The sequence below is a fragment of the Ovis canadensis genome, chromosome 17 (assembly GCF_042477335.2).
Source record: "Ovis canadensis isolate MfBH-ARS-UI-01 breed Bighorn chromosome 17, ARS-UI_OviCan_v2, whole genome shotgun sequence".
In the NCBI taxonomy this organism is placed as follows: Eukaryota; Metazoa; Chordata; class Mammalia; order Artiodactyla; family Bovidae; genus Ovis; species Ovis canadensis.
The window spans coordinates 27,296,414-27,312,607 of NC_091261.1; the positions used below are offsets into that span (position 1 = coordinate 27,296,414).

General features: G+C 43.1%; 1 long non-coding RNA gene across 1 annotated transcript; it reads left to right on the forward strand.

Annotated features, from left to right (window-relative positions):
- The first annotated feature begins 12,959 nt into the window (after positions 1 to 12,959).
- LOC138422518 (uncharacterized) lies at positions 12,960 to 15,670 on the forward strand. The gene is made up of 2 exons (XR_011249901.1): positions 12,960 to 13,151; positions 15,537 to 15,670. It is a non-coding gene; the product is annotated as an uncharacterized lncRNA (long non-coding RNA).
- The last annotated feature ends 524 nt before the right edge of the window (positions 15,671 to 16,194 follow it).

Consider the following 16,194-nt stretch of genomic DNA (forward strand, 5'->3'; position numbering starts at 1 on the left):
CATTTTGAAACAGGAGGGAAGGGGTCAGGGCACAACCTTTGAAAGAATGACACAGCCTGAGGATACAACACAAACTGATTAGAATCAAATGGGTCCATGACATCAGACAAGTCAACTTCAGCTAGACCTTGATCCTCAGTAAACACTCACTGTAACACAGTGACTAAATGGCACACCCAGAGGCACCATTACAATTCAAGGCTGATCAGCAAAGTCCAAAGAGTGGGCTGTGGCCCAACGCCTGGAAATCTCCACCCCTTCCCCAAAATAGTTGGAATAATCTTCCCACTTAGTCTGTGAAACTACCCAGCCCATAAAAGCTAACCACACCAAATTGATGGCCTGTCTGTGGAGTGTGTTTCTCTCTGAGTATGTTTCTGTCTGGGTAAGTGTTTCTTACCTACCACTTTGAATCCTTTCTGAGATGAAACATCAAGTGCCTGAGCTTCATTAGGTCCTGAAACCAGGCGTGTGATCTTAGTTGGAAGATTGTATGTTTTGGCTGGTTCAAGTCCCAGCTACATGGGTTAGAGTCCCAAGCAGAGTTTGGGCTAGATTCTGGTCCAGCCACATGAGTTCAAGCCCCAGTCCAAGCTGAATGGTTTCTACTCTACAAGGGTGCAGAGGGAATTTCAGAAAGTAAGGTGACTCCAGTGCTCTCACGTTGACACAGACTGTGATCCACAGACCCAGCTGACCTGATCTTGGAGAGGCAGCCGTGAGCAGTGGCATGAAGCAAGATCATAATTCCCTGCCCAGGAATTGAACCTGGGTTCCCTGGATGAAATCCAGGAAACCTAGCCACCAGACCAGCAAGGGCTACAGGCTAGAAGCTGTTTTTCCCTGGATCTTTGTCCCCAGTAAGAAATGCATTTCTCACAGAAGCTAAACTATGAAGGCAGGAACAAAGTTCATTATTAGAGACACAGCACAGCAACAAGTGGGAGAGCACAAAGAGAAAGAGTTTTGTTTAGTTAAGAGGGAAGCAAGGCAGAAATGGGCACCCGGAGAGAAATCGTGGTGGGTGTCATCTGTAATGAGGGGGATTCCCTTGTGGCTCAGTTGGTAAAGAATCCACTTGCAATGTAGAACACCTGGGTTCAATCCCTGGAGGGAAAGATCCCCTGGAGAAGGGAATGGCAGTCCACTCCAGGATTCTTGCCTGGAGAATCCCATGGACAGAGAAGCCCGGCAGGCTACAGGCCATGGAGTCCCAAGAGTTGGACACGACTTAATGACTAAACCACCACGTAATGAAGGGGAGGAAGAGTGCAGAGACCTGAAGTCATTCATATAGGGTAGTTCCCCCAGGTCTTTGTTTATCTTTAGCCAATTATATAGTTTCTTTTTCTGACAAGGTACCTGACCTACCTTTGGATCCTCCTCAACATGGGTGTGTGATTTTTCTAAGATGGACTTCAGCCCAGAGGCCTATGGGATCACATATCAGCACCACATATTGTGGGTGGTGCCCCCTCCATTTTGGCCCCAAGGAGACTTTCTGCTCATGTGAAAAGTCTCCCTTGCCCCAAGTGTAGGAAATATATGACCTCCTAATCCTTTACTCAAACAAGGTTCAGTCCTTCTCTGTTCCTTACATGGGATTCTCAAGGCAAGAATCCGGAAGGGGGTTGCCATTCCCTTCTCCAATTAAAAGACGCTTGCTCCTTGGAAGAAAAGTTATAACCAACCTAGACAGCTTATTAAAAAGCAGAGACATTACTTTGCCGACAAAGGTCCATCAAGTAGTCATGTATGGATGTGAGAGTTGGACTGTGAAGAAAGCTGAGTGCTGAAGTATTGTTGCTTTTGAACTGTGGTGTTGGAGAAGACTCTTGAGAGTCCCTTGGACTGCCAGGAGATCCAACCAATCCATCCTAAGGGAGATCAGTCCTCAATATTCATTGGAAGGACTGATGCTGAAGCTGAAACTCCAACACTTCGGCCAACTGATGTGAAGAATTGACTCATTTGAAAAGACCCTGAGGCTGGGAAAGATTGAAGGCAGGAGGAGAAGGGGATGACAGAGGATGAGATGGTTGGGTGGCATCACTGACTCAATGGACATGAGTTTGAGTGAACTCTGGGAGTTGGTGATGGAGAGGGAGGCCTGGCGTTCTACAGTCCATGGGGTCACAAAGAGTCGGACATGACTGAGCGACTGAACAAACTGTTCCCTACATGGCTGTTATCTTAAGCTGTCCATAGCAGACAAGGCTTGGCTATTTACCATTTCAGCTATTATTTCCACAAGAAGCTGGTTGTAGATATCTAACCTGGAGCCCGTCTATCATTTGTTTTAGGAAATACAAACAGAAGGCTAATTTTAAGTGCCCAGCAGCCCATCTTCTTCTTGCCCCAAGAAATGCAAACAGGAGGCCAGTTGTAAATGGCTAGCCTGGCACCCATCTGTCTCCCGCCTGACCTATCTGAATGTTCAGCAATGTTTCTCTGAGATAGCTTTAGTTCCTTCTGTCAACTACAAATCAGCACTTGCCAAGATCACTGCCAGGGACTGAACAAGGGTTTTTGCCGTCTGCCTCTGTGGAGACTGAACCCTGGCCTGCTGTAGCTGCTGACCTTTGACACCCCCTGAGGGAGTTCAGGGTGGAGTGAGGCACTTTGTGCTCCAAGAAATCTGGTGAAACAGGTCTTTAGACAGTTATTTTCTGGAACTGATTTCATGATCCCAATCCTTGTATCTCTTCATATCTAGAAAATCACTAAATCCCTTCATGATAACATCAGGTCTTCCTAACTAGAAGAAAATCTGTTGTAAAGTAAGTCCTTGATTGCACTGAACTCCACCAGAATTGTATATAGTGACCTTCCCCACCTCTGCCTCTTTGGAGCAGTCTCTCAGAGCTATCTGAGGTGCTGCTTCCAGGCTGCAGTCCTCAATTTGCACCCAATAAAATTTAGCTTGCAACTTTCAAGTTGTGCATCTTTTTAGTCAACACTTCTGTTACTGCTTCCTTCTCACAGCTCAGGGACTTCAGTGAATCTCAAGTTCCTTCCATAATCTCAAAGAGCCTGCCACTGTCCACCCTGAGGCAGCAAAAGCCAGGGCAGAGTGCCACAGTTCAGTTCAGTTCAGTTCAGTCGCTCAGTCGTGTCCGACTCTTTGCGATCCCATGAATCACAGCACACGCCAGGCCTCCCTGTCCATCACCATCTCCCAGAGTTCACTCAGACTCACGTCCATCGAGTCAGTGATGCCATCCAGTCATCTCATCCTCTGTCGTCCCTTTCTCCTCCTGCCCCCAATCCCTCCCAGCATCAGAGTTTTTTCCAATGAGTCAACACTTCGCATGAGGTGGCCAAAGTACTGGAGCTTCAGCTTTAGCATCATTCCTTCCAAAGAGATCCCAGGGCTGATCTCCTTCAGAATGGACTGGTTGGATCTCCTTGCAGTCCAAGGGACCCTCAAGAGTCTTCTCCAACACCACAGTTCAAACGCATCAATTCTTCAGTGCTCAGCCTTCTTCACAGTCCAAATCTCACATCCATACACAACCACTGGAAAAACCATAGCAGAGTGCCACAATGGATTGGAATTCGCCTGAGGCCAAAATAATGAAACAGGAAGGAAGGGGGCAGGCCTTTAAAAGGATGATGTAGCCATGTGCGCGCATGCTCAGTAGCTTCAGTCATGTCTGACTCTTCATGGTCCTGTAGACTGTAGTCCCCCAGGCTCCTCTGTCCTTGGGATTGTCCAGGCAAGAATACTGGAGTGGGTTGCTATCTGCTACTTCAGAGGATTTTCCTGACCCAGAAAGATCCCATGTCTCCTGTGTTTCCTGAATCACAGGCTAATTCTTTATATGCTGAGCCACCTGGGAACCCATATGACATGACAAAAACTGGTAAAAACCAACTAGGTCCAAGATGGTAGAAGACTGGACTTCCAATAGACCTTGAGTCTCATTAAATGCCCATTGTAATACATTAGCATAAGCTATCTGACACACCAACCAGCACCAAAATGCTTGCAAGGCTGAGCATCAAAGATCAAAAAGTAGGCAGTGGCCCAGTTCCTGCAAATCCCCACCACTTTCCCCCAAATAGTTGGGATAATCCTCCCACTCTTTCACTTCAGTTCAGTTCAGTTACTCAGTTGTGTCCAACTCTGTGACCCCACGGACTGCAGCACGCAAGGCTTCCATGTCCATCACCAACTCCCAGAGCTTGCTCAAGTTAGTGATGCCATTCAACCATCTCATCCTCTGTTGTCCCCTTCTCCTCCCGCTTTCAATCCTTCTCAGCATCAAGGTCTTTTCCAATGAGTCAGTTCTTTGTATCAGGTGGCCAAAGTATTGGCATTTCAGCTTCAGCATCAGTCCTTCCAATGAGCACCCAGGACTGATCTCCTTTAGAATGGACTGGTTGGATCTCCTTGCAGTCCAAGGGACTCTCAAGAGTCTTCTCCAACACCACAGTTCAAAAGCATCAATTCTTCAGCACTCAGCTTTCTTCACAGGCCAACTTGCACATCCATACATGACCACAGAAAAAATCATAGCCTTGACTAGATGGACTTTTATTGGCAAAGTAATGTCTCTGCTTTTCAAGATGCTATCTAGGTTGGTTATAACTTTCTTTCCAAGGAGTAAGCGTCTTTTAATTTCACGGCTGCAGTCACCATCTGCAGTGATTTTGGAGCCCAGAAAAATAAAGTCTGACACTGTTTCCACTGTTTTCCCATCTATTTCCCATGAAGTTATGGGACCAGATGCCATGATCTTTGTTTTCTGAATGTTAGTTTTAAGCCAACTTTTCCACTCCCTTCTTTCACTTTCATCAAGAGGCTTTTTAGTTCCTCTTAACTTTCTGCCATAAGGGTGGTGTCATCTGCATACCTGAGGTTATTGATATTTCTCTTGGCAATCTTGATTCCAGCTTGTGCTTCATCCAGCCCATCATTTCATGTGATGTACTCTGCATAAAAGTTAAATAAGCAGGGTGACAATATACAGCCTTGACGTACTCCTTTTCCTATTCGGAACCAGTTTGTTGTCCATGTCCAGTTCTAAGTATTGCTTCCTGACCTGCATACAGATCTCCAGGAAGCAGGTCAGGTGGTCTGGTATTCCCATCTCTTTAAGAATTTTTCCACAGTTTGTTGTGATCTACACAGTCAAAGTATAGTCAATAAAGCAGAAGTAGGTATTTTTCTGGAACTCACTTGCTTTTTGATGATCCAGCATATGTTGGCAATTTGATCTCTGGTTCCTCTGCCTTTTCTAAACATAGCTTGAACATCTGGAAGTTCATGGTTCATGTACTGTTGAAGCCTGGCTTGGAGAATTTTGAGCATTACTTTGTTAGTGTGTGAGATGAGTTCAATTGCGGTAGTTTGAGCATTCTTTGGGATTGCCTTTCTTTGGGATTGAAATGAAAACTGACCTTTTCCAGTCCTGTGGCCACTGCTGAGTTCTCCAAATTTGGCAGCATATTGAAGGCAGCACTTTCACAGCATCATCTTTTAGAATTTGAAAGAGCTCAACTGGAATTCCATCACCTCCACTAGCTTTGTTTGTTGTGAAGATCTCTAAGGCCCACATGACCTTGCACTCCAGGATGTCTGGCTCTAGGTGAGTGATCACATCATTGTGGTTATCTGGGTCATGAAGAGCTTTTTTGTATAGCTCTTCTGTGTATTCTTGCCACCTCTTCTTAATATCTTCTGCTTCTGTTAGGTCCATATCATTTCTGTCCTTTATTGTGCCCATCTTTGCATGAAATGTTCCTTTGGTATCTCTAATTTTCTTGAAGAGATCTCTAGCCTTTCCTATTCTATTGTCTTCCTTTATTTCTTTGCATTGATCAGTGAGGAAGACTTTCTTTCTTCTCCTTGCTATTCTTTGGAATTCTGCGTTCAAATGGGTATGTCTTTCCTTATCTCATTGCCTTTCACTTCTCTTCTTTTCTCAGCTATTTATAAGGCCTCCTCAGACAACTTTTGCCTTTTTGCATTTCTTTTTCTTGGGAATGGTCTTTGCCTCCTGTACAATGTTATGAACCTCTGTCCATAGTCCTTTAGGCACTCTGTCTATAGAATCTAATCCCTTGAATCTATTTGTCACTTCCACTGTTTAATCATAAAGGATTTGATTTAGGTCATACCTGAATGGTCTAGTGGTTTTCCCTACTTTGCAATAAGGAGTTCATTATCTGAGCCATAGTCAGCTCCTGGTCTTAATTTTGCTGACTGTAAAGAGCTTCTCCATCTTTGTCTGCAAAGATATAATCAATCTGATTTCAGTATTGACTATCTGGTGATGTCCATGCGTAGAGTCTTCTCTTGTGTTTTTGGAAGAAGGTGTTTGCTATGACCAGTGCATTCTCTTGGCAAAACTCTGTTAGCTTCTGCCTTGCTTCATTTTGTAAATGAAATTACCCAGTCCTGTAAAAACTAACCATGCCATATTTCAGGGACTCACTTTCTGAGAAGGCCCACACCTTGTTTGTAGAGTATGCTCAGTTCAATTCAGTTCATTCACTCAGTAGTGTCCCACTCTTTGCGACCCCATGGACTGCAGCACGCCAGGCCTCCCTATCCATGTCCAACTCCCAGAGTTAACTCAGACTCATGTTCATTGAGTTGGTGATGCCATTGAGCCATCTCATCCTCTGCTGTCCCCTTCTCCTCCTGATTTCCTTTAGGATTAACTGGTTCAATCTCCTTGCAGTCCAATGGACTCTCAAGAGTCTTCTCCAACACGACAGTTCAAAAGCACCAATTCTTCGGTGCTCAGCTTTCTTTAGAGTCCAACTCTCGCATCCATACATGACTACTGGAAAAACCATAGCTTTGACTAGACGGACCTTTGTTGGTAAAGTAATGTCTCTGCTTTTGAATATGCTCTCTAGGTTAGTCATAACTTTTCTTCCAAGGAGCAAGCGTCTTTTAATTTCGTGGCTGCAGTCACCATCTGCAGTGATTTTGGAGTCCCCCAAAATAAAGCCTGCCGTTGCTTCCACTCCTTTTGACAGTGCCTTACAGGACTGATGGACTGGACTGAACTGAACTGGAGCTGTCATGGCACAGCTGAGTGTGTCAACTCACTTGCTGATTGAGGATCAAGATCTAGACTTGTCTGCCAGCTTGGCCCCATTTGATTCTAATGGGTTTATGTTGTATCCTTGGGCCAAGTCATTCTTTCAAAAGTTGTGCCCTGCCGCTTTTCCTCCTGTGACTGTACCGCAGATATTAATGGAGCTTCTGCAAATGCCCACGGCAGAGACAGAGGTAAGCTTTTTCCAGGTCTTATCACCCTGCTGGTTGAGGCCCTGCAATGCGGAGAGAAGTGTGGGGAAAGGGTCTCAGGTGCCCCCTCCCCACTCTCTCTCCTCCCTTCCCTCTGCTATACACACATCCTGGCCTTAACCCAGGAAGGGAAAGGTCACTCCCTGCCTGTCATATCTTGAGCCTCCACCAGCCTGGTGGGAGGAAAAGGGGCATCAGGGACACCTCCTCCGCAGCTGTTATTCACACAAAACAAGAGGGTCTCTCTCTCCCACCCCACCCCTGTTCACCAGCCAAAGTGATGCTCCACAAATCCATGCTGTCTGTTGCACGGAGGAGTAGGGGAGAGAGGGCAGAATGCAAGAACATTGAGATGAGATGGGGAAGAGCCAGTTCTAGAGCCTGCTTTATGCTCCATCCCTTTCAGAGCACCCATGTACTAGAAAGAAACTAATCATTGCCAGCTGTGTCCAGAAGCAGTTTACTTTAATCCTTCCTATTTTTCCTGATCTTTAGGGTATAATCTCACCCAATTTTTACATTATTTTATTTTACCATTTTTATATTTACAGTTTTCTTTAAGCTATGTTTCTGTATTAGGAAATGCAATGAAAGTAATCTTAGTTGTTATTTATAGCTTAACTTACTGGGGAGTAGGCATGCTCTAACTGTTACATACACTATTTGATTATTCTTACCAGTTCACTTAAAATGTGTCTGTTTTCACTTCAGAAACAGAAAGTGTTGTCTCTAGAAAGGAGCAGATAGCAATCTATGCACCAAACCTGGGAACATGCCTTCTCTTTATTAACTACCCTTCAACAGGCTCTTTTCGTGTTTCAAAACAAATTGCCGTGGTGATCTCAGTGAAGACCTAACCCTAGTCAGATAGGAAACACTGAAAGCTACCTTTTGAACCATTCAATTGCTTAGGAGATGCTCATTCAAGTATCCTCAAAGAAGATCCATGGAAACCATTCAAATGATGTTGCCATTTTCCTCCCAAGATTATCATCTCCACCTGAAGATTCTTCTATGTAGTTGGGCCAAACCCATGCCATAATAGGCTGGGAGTCAGACCGAGAGAAGAGGTGAACTGGGAAAAACAAAGTACTACATCAGGCAGGAATGGGGACATGTATTCTTGATCATGGGTCTCTAGCAGCTTGTTGGCTTTGGGGCTGCCAAGCCAAGGACCTCATGCTTCATATTTGTCAAAGTGGCAGGGAACCTCTCTGGTTCTGAAGGATTTCTCTGCATCCACAGCCATCATAGCTGACAGCTCCTTCAAAATGAGTCTTCGGATGAGCAGCAATTCACGAGGAGAAGCATGAATGCATATCTTTATGTTCTATCAAAAAAGATAACTGCCCTTTATTGACTGTCTTCTCTTATAAGTTTTAATTGGCTTCATAATGAAAGGTAATTTTTAAAAGCCAAAGTACTAGTATTGAAAATGAGTTTAAACACAAACTCAGTTCATCACTTTATTGTGATTAATGTTTCATAAATTTGTCATTATAAGTGTAAGTGTCCATATTTTTAAACTAGTCTTTCTGCCATGTTCAAAAATCTTGAGTTAAAGGATCCTCTAAGGACTATAATAGAGGTGTCTTCATTTATCTTATGGTTCTCAGCATCGTGCTTCAAAGTTTTGAACACAAATAAAGAGTACGGCAAACAATTCTGAGTTGATTAGGTTTTCTCCTGTTGGGTGTGTTACATGTCACAGGCACAGCCCTTGTCAGGATGATGGTGGTCTTGGATGTGGGCACCACCGACTGAACACTCTATGATGTTCCTTACTGCAGCCTTGATGGGCTCTTCAGAGGCATCACAAGGGATGGCACTGTCCCTTTCCCACTTATCTCCACCCCAACTCAGAAGAGGAACCAAAAGAGGACCGCAGACCCTGGTGGAGTGGAGACAGACCAGGGAGCATACGCACAGCCCTAAATACTCGTGTACACATAGCCACGTGTGCTGTACCCCGACTGGCCCCAAATCACAGTCCTATAGACAAGATGTCTGCCCCTTCTCTTGAATACTCGACCAAGCAGTAAATATACTTGCAAACAGGGATGCTTACTATTTCACCACATCACACTAAGCTTCTCCTATCACCCAGCGCTGTTCAAAGTATGCGCCATGTGTCTCCAGAGAGATTAAATGATTCGCCTAACTGACACAGCTAATAAGTGGACCTAGCTGAATGTGAACCCAGGCAGTATTCTGCTAGAACCAGATTATATATATATATATATATTACTTGTTTATTTACTTTATTTTTGGTTGTGCTGGATGAGGTTTTCTCTATTTGCAGTGAGCTGGGGCTGCTCTCTGGTTGTGGTGCCAGGCTTCTCATTGCAGTGACTTCTTTTGCTCAGGAGTGCAGGTTCCAGGGCGTGCAGGTTTCACTAGTTGCAGCCCACAGGCTTCAGTTGCTTTGCAGCATGCGGCATCTTCCTGAACCAAGGATTGAACCCATGTATCCTGCATCGGCAGGCAGTTTCCTATTCACTCTACCACCAGATGCTTTTAATTTTGACACCAATCTCTCACCCTTATCTTCTGTTTATCTCAGTGTCTTCAAAATAACAATAATAGTACCTTACAATAAGGATGTTGTGAGGATTCAAACAAACAAACAAACACACACTTGACACGGTGTCTAGTACAGGGGGAAAGCTCAAAGAGTGTGAGTTGCAAGGAATTGTGGACAACTTGCCCCAAGTCACAGGTTTAAGGGGCCAACCCAAGACGTCAGCCAGGAAGCCTGCTCCCAGAGTCCACCCTTAACATTACTGGTCCTGCTGCTCTGAGTCAGTGAGGTCATAGGTGACGTGCCCAGAATCAGGGCTGGCACAAAACAAACACTCAGGAAATGCCAGTCACCCTTCTGTCTCCCATCTCCCCCCTTCTTGCTGGGGGATGAACCAAGACATACAAACACTTTGATTTAAGGGAGTGATCAACACTGAAAAGAGAAGCTGACTCAAATTCCACCTTATACTTCCTTTCTCGTTCTTAGATATGAGACCAAACATACAGCTCACAGAACAGAAGGCACAATTTTAAAAAATATGTTGTGTATTTGGCTTCCTCTTTTACCTCCCTGTTATCATCTTGCCCCACTGTGTTAAAGCTACCAGGAAAGAACGGATCCCTAGTTATGTCATGATGTATCATCTGCCTCACCTCAGAGCATGCTTAATCACATGCTTACAGCCGGCTTATGTGAGGCACACACATATTTTGTTGTGCAATAAAGGACATTCATTCATGCCGTAAGTATGAACACTCAAGTTTCAGTTTTGAAGGAAGTTAGCAATCACCTAATATGTCTTTGGCAATATAATAGTACACTTCTAGATTTTTCTCCTTAAGAAATCCTGTACTCTAGATACCATAGAAGACATTCTTCAGCTCTGTCTTCTGATTTTCTCCCTATGATGTAGTCATCTTTAAAATCATGAGGAGATCACTCCGGGCTTCTTGGCTTATCTAGACTACAAATCAAACCTTAATTATAGTGATTATGACTACTAAATACCAAAAAAAAGTCAGTTTGGCTAAATGTTTTAAACAATCAGTCAGCTCAGTCAAAAAAATCAATTAAGCCAGATATTTATTTCAATCAATTTGTTCTCAGATTAACAAGAATGAGTTTATCAGTCAAAGTAGCTAATCCACATGCCAACTTAAAAATTGTTTGAAAAAGATAATTTTATTCACTTTAAATATCACTTCACATGTTGTTGACATATTTTCAGGGTAAATATGGGTTTTACTAAGATGTACCTTTTAACTGTCATTAAAAGGCATGAGGTTGATCCCACTCATTTCAGTAACAAAATTTTGTATCATAAAGTATTGAATTTCAAAAGAAAACCAAATTTACCATTTGAGTTATTCATGGTACCCAGGCTGCATTCCATTTGATCTGTCTAACCTTTGGATTCTGTTGAAAGCAGTGATAATTAACTGATAATTTTTTAAGCCAGGAGACCAAATTAGACTGAATTCAGTATTGTTCAAGTTTACAGGATGTCCTAGAGGGAAAACAGCTATGACTGATCTAACTGTTAAAAGAAGAATTAAAATAAGTCAAGCAGAGGAAAACAAAGACTGTATGATATCACTTGTATGTGAAATCTTAAAAAAAAGTCTATATAATAACTAATGAATAAAACAAACAAAAAAAGAAACAAGAAAACAAAAGCAGAATTTACCAAAGTTGGTACTTCCTTTTCTTAAAGTATGCAAGTATGTCAGTTATTAAATACTAAACGTTACACATGCTGCCACACATAAAATTACATTTGCCAAGGGAAAGAAAGCTAACTTCCACAAACTTACATAAGATTTTTCCAAATTTGCACAACTCACACTCAATATTCAACTTGCAATACACTCGCAGATTGCCAAGTTTAAACCATTCAAAACAAAATACTTTCATTATACGCCTGTGGTACAGTAGCTCAAGTGGCATTTTTTGTAGGGTACAGAGCAATGCTTTTCTTCTCTGGGCTTTATTTCAATATAACATTCTCATAGATGCTTTGCTTAAAGTAAGGCAAGACATGGAAGGTCGCTGGTCAGCCCTTGGCATGAGGAATCGTTTTAAACAGAGGAAGGACCCAGAGACGGTTCAGTTTCCTTTCCCCTTATCTCACTAAACTTTGTCCTGGCTGCCAACTGGCCTTTTTTTTTTTTTTTCGTCCAGCTGTACTATGAGCTTTCCAGGGACCAGAGCTGCTAGAAGAATCAGGTTGGATTACATTTATTTTCTTTAGAATCATGAATGTGTCCCTTGAAAGAAGATATGCCCTAGATTATACACTTAATCCTAAATCACACTCTGGGGGAAAATTCTCCACTTTAGGAGCCAGTCTTCATCTTACTTAGTCTTCTTATGAGTCTGATCTTTTTGGACGTCACAGAGAAATACTTTTCATGCTGAAAATGGGATCTTTGTCTATTTGTTACTTTCTTCACCAAGCCTATCTAACTGTCTCTCCCCCATCTCTAGGATCACCTAAGATATTAAATACATACTCATAGTGCACAGTCATTACAGAGAGACGTTCCAAATCTCCTTTGCAAATGTCCAAGTTCTCAAAAATTTTGATAGAGCATATTTTCCTTACAATATGCAGGAGAGTGAGAATTTTAATTTTCTAATCTCAGGTAGATATTAAGAGCTACTGCAACCAATAAGGACCTACTGTATAGTACAGGGAGCTATACTCAATATCTTGTAATAATCTATAATGGAAAAGACTCTGAAAAGATATATATATTATATATATATATAAATCACTTTCCTGGCTTCCCTAGTGGCTCAGACTGTAAAGAATCTGCTTGCAATACAGGAGAAATGGGTTCTATCCCCCGGTCTGGAAGATTCCCTGTAGAAGGTAATGGTAACCCTTTAAAGTATTCTTGCCTAGGAAATCCCATGGACAGAGGAGCCTGCAGTCCATGGGGTCCCAAAGAGATGGACACATCCATACAAACTTTGCTGTACACCTGAAACTAACACAACATTGTAAAGCAACTACTCTTCAGTAAGAATTTAAATTAAATAAATAAATAAAACTAAGGCAACATATAAAAAAGAGCTACTGCAGTCTCCATTTTGAGAAAAGACTAATAAAGAAGATTAAAGCCATATAGGCTGAGTTGTGGATTGTTGTTTACTTATTAACTAAGAGCTGATTTTCTCTGATACTTTGAATCACTGCTTGTCTGGTGCTTTCCGTCAAGACAGTGAACTTTACATGCTTGAGAAGGATCAGCTGTGTTTGTTTGCACATCGATCAGCCAAACAAGATGGTGAACTCCCGGAGAGCAGGGCCTGAGTCTTGTCTGGGGCAGGCAGTGCCAGGCCTGTCTTAAGGTGAGGCCGTAATGAATGAATGAGTGAGTATTTACCCAGACCCTAGAGTAAAGAGCTCTTGACCTTCCAGCTGTTCTCTTATTGCTCATGTTGTGAAGTGTTTCTCCAGTTTTACTTCCAGATAAGCAGGCAGGCACCTCTGTGCTCTGAACTCCTAGTTAGTGGTAATGTTATGTATAGAAAATTTTACCTCTAGTCCCCAAGTTTAATCTTCAATCACCAGTTTAACCAGGAAAAAGTTCTGATCACTGTGAACAGATATCAGATTCATTAGGTAAATTAAATTTAAAGTGTTTAATTAAAAATGTGCTTTATAAAAATACCTACTGTGTGCAGGCACTACGACAGCTGGTTAAAACATAAAGTAAGTCATGAGAAAGAGAGGAGAGAGGGGAGGAATGAGGAGAGATAGTACGTGATCAGAGCAGAAGCAGCACAGGAGAAAGACACTCAGCCTGGGAACCTAAAAGAAGCTTCCTGGAGGTGATGACTTGTGTGCTGAATGCTGGAAGATGAGGTCTAATTATCAAAGCAGAGACACGTAGAAAGGAGATTTCAGCCTGGGAATACAGCTCGAGCTGAGGCAGAGAATCCAGAGTCAGTGTGAAGGGGTTGGCTGTCAACAGCCAATGCAGGTTCGTATTGCCAGAGCATAGAGCATGAGGCAGGACTGTGGCGGGTGAGGCTGACAGGGAGCTGCGTGCCCTTGTAGATCAGGCTGAGACTTGATTTGGAAAGCCACGGCAGAACACTTCAGGATCCCGAGCAGAGCCAAACGCACCCATCTGAGTTGCCATGGGACTTCCGACTCACCCTTGGACTGCTCTTTACCCTCATCCTTCACCTCCATGAAGCGTATATTTCTTATATATACCAGCTGTCCCTCCCACGCTTTGAAAATCACTGGAAGCAAACACATGGCCTGCTTAGACAATTAAATCCTCTCCCCCAGAGACTTCGTGAATTATCATAGGGGACAAGACGACTTATAATGCCTTATGGTTCACAGGCTAGAATGCACTGATAAAACCAAGGACCTTCACATGGAAGATGGGGAAGGCCTCAAACTTCTTGCTTAGCAACTGACTTCATCCCATTAAGCTCCAAAGTGGAGAAAAACGAAGCTCATTCCAAAACTGAGACAATGAACTCATTCAGGATACCATTTTATTTCATCAATGACTTTGTTGTAGATAATTTGCATATTCCTTTTTAAAAACTTTATTGAAGTATAGTTGATTTACAATGCATTAATTTCTGCTGTACAGCAAAATGATTCAGTTACACAGATTTATTCTTTTCCATATTATTTTTTATTGTGGGTCATCATACCATATTGAATAGAGTGTTTTGTGCTATACTGTAGGACCTTGGTATTTATCCATCCTATATATAACAGTTTGTGTCTGCTAATCCAAATCTTTAAAAATTTCATTTATTTCTTTATTCATTTTTGGCTGCCCTGGGTCTTGCACGCTTCAAGCAGGCTTTCTCTAGCTGCAGCAAGTGGAGCTACTCTCTAGTTGCAGAGTATAGTTGCCATGTGGCATGTGGAATCTTCCTGGAGCAGTGATCAAACCCATGTGGCCTTGCATTGCCAGGCAAATTCTTCATCACTGAACCACCAGAGAAGTCCCAGATCTTGGATCTTCTGGATGTGGTGAAATCAGAGCAGTCTGTGGTCATGCGTCCTCAGTTGTTGGCTTTGGGCCCTAGAATGGTGGGAGTCAGGGTGTGGTGGAACATAAAAGCCACAAGCAGTATCAATTCCAGCTTAAACACAACTTCTTCCCCAACAACCTCTTGCTCCAGTTCTTACCTCCTCACCTGCTCCTATTGGTGCTAAAAGCAACACAAACCAAAACCTCTTGGATGTCTGAAAGGCCAGGCTGATTAGAAAATACGTCACTGCTCTGAAATTCACATAACAGGTGTTATGGACTGAATGGTGCCTTCCTCCAACTCATATACTGAAGCCCTAACCCCCAAAGAGCTGACTCATTGGAAAAGACCCTAATGCTGGGAAAGGTTGAGGGCAAGAGGAGAAGGGGGCAACAGAGGATAAGATAATGGGATGGCATCACTGAGTCAATGGACACGAGTTTGAGCAAACTCCAGGAGATAGTGAAGGACACGGAGGTCTGGTGTGCTGTAGTCCATGGGGTCTCAAAGAGTTGGATATGACGTAGTGACTAAAAAACAACACCCAAAGTGACAGGTATTTGGTATTTGTATTTGGTGACAGGGCTTTAAATGAGGTCATTCGGGTAAGAAGACATAAGGATGGGGCCTATTTTAATAAAACCAATGTCCTTCGAAGAACAGGAATAGACACCAAAGATTTCTATCTTTTTCTCCTTCCCTCCCCCCTCCTCACGTGTACAGAGAAAAGGCCATGTGAGGACACAGCGAGAAGCTGCCCGCAAGCCAAGAAGAGGAGCCTCATCAGAAACCGGCTTTGCCGGCAGCTGATCTTGGACTTCTAGCCTCCAGAAAATAAATGTGTGTTGTTTAAGCCACCCGGTCTGTGGCGTGTTGTTACGGCAGCCTGAGCAGACTAACACACCTGGTTATTATTACATATAATGTAACCTCTGCTTTGTGAAATTCAAAGAATCCAACCCACGCTGGGGTAGACCAGGAAGACACGCAAGGCTATTTTCCTAAAACAAACACACACAACCAAAAAAACCTTTATTATTAGTTGTACAGGGAACACACATGGGCATGTGTAAATGTTCATATGTACACATGGAGTTTGAGAAAGCTTAACTTCTTCCTCTCACCCCAGACCCTCGCCCCTGCCATCTTCCATTTCTAGAGGAAAATGCTGCTATTAACATATTAGAATATATATAGATCTATGCACTTCCCTAGTGGCTCAGATGGTAAAGTGTCTGCCTACAATGCAGGAGACCTGGGTTCAATCCCTGGGTGGGGAAAATATCCTGGAAAAGGCAATGGCAACCCACTCCAGTACTCTTGCCTGGAAAAATCCCATGGATGGAGGAGCCTGGTAGGCTATAGTCAACAGGGTCGCAAA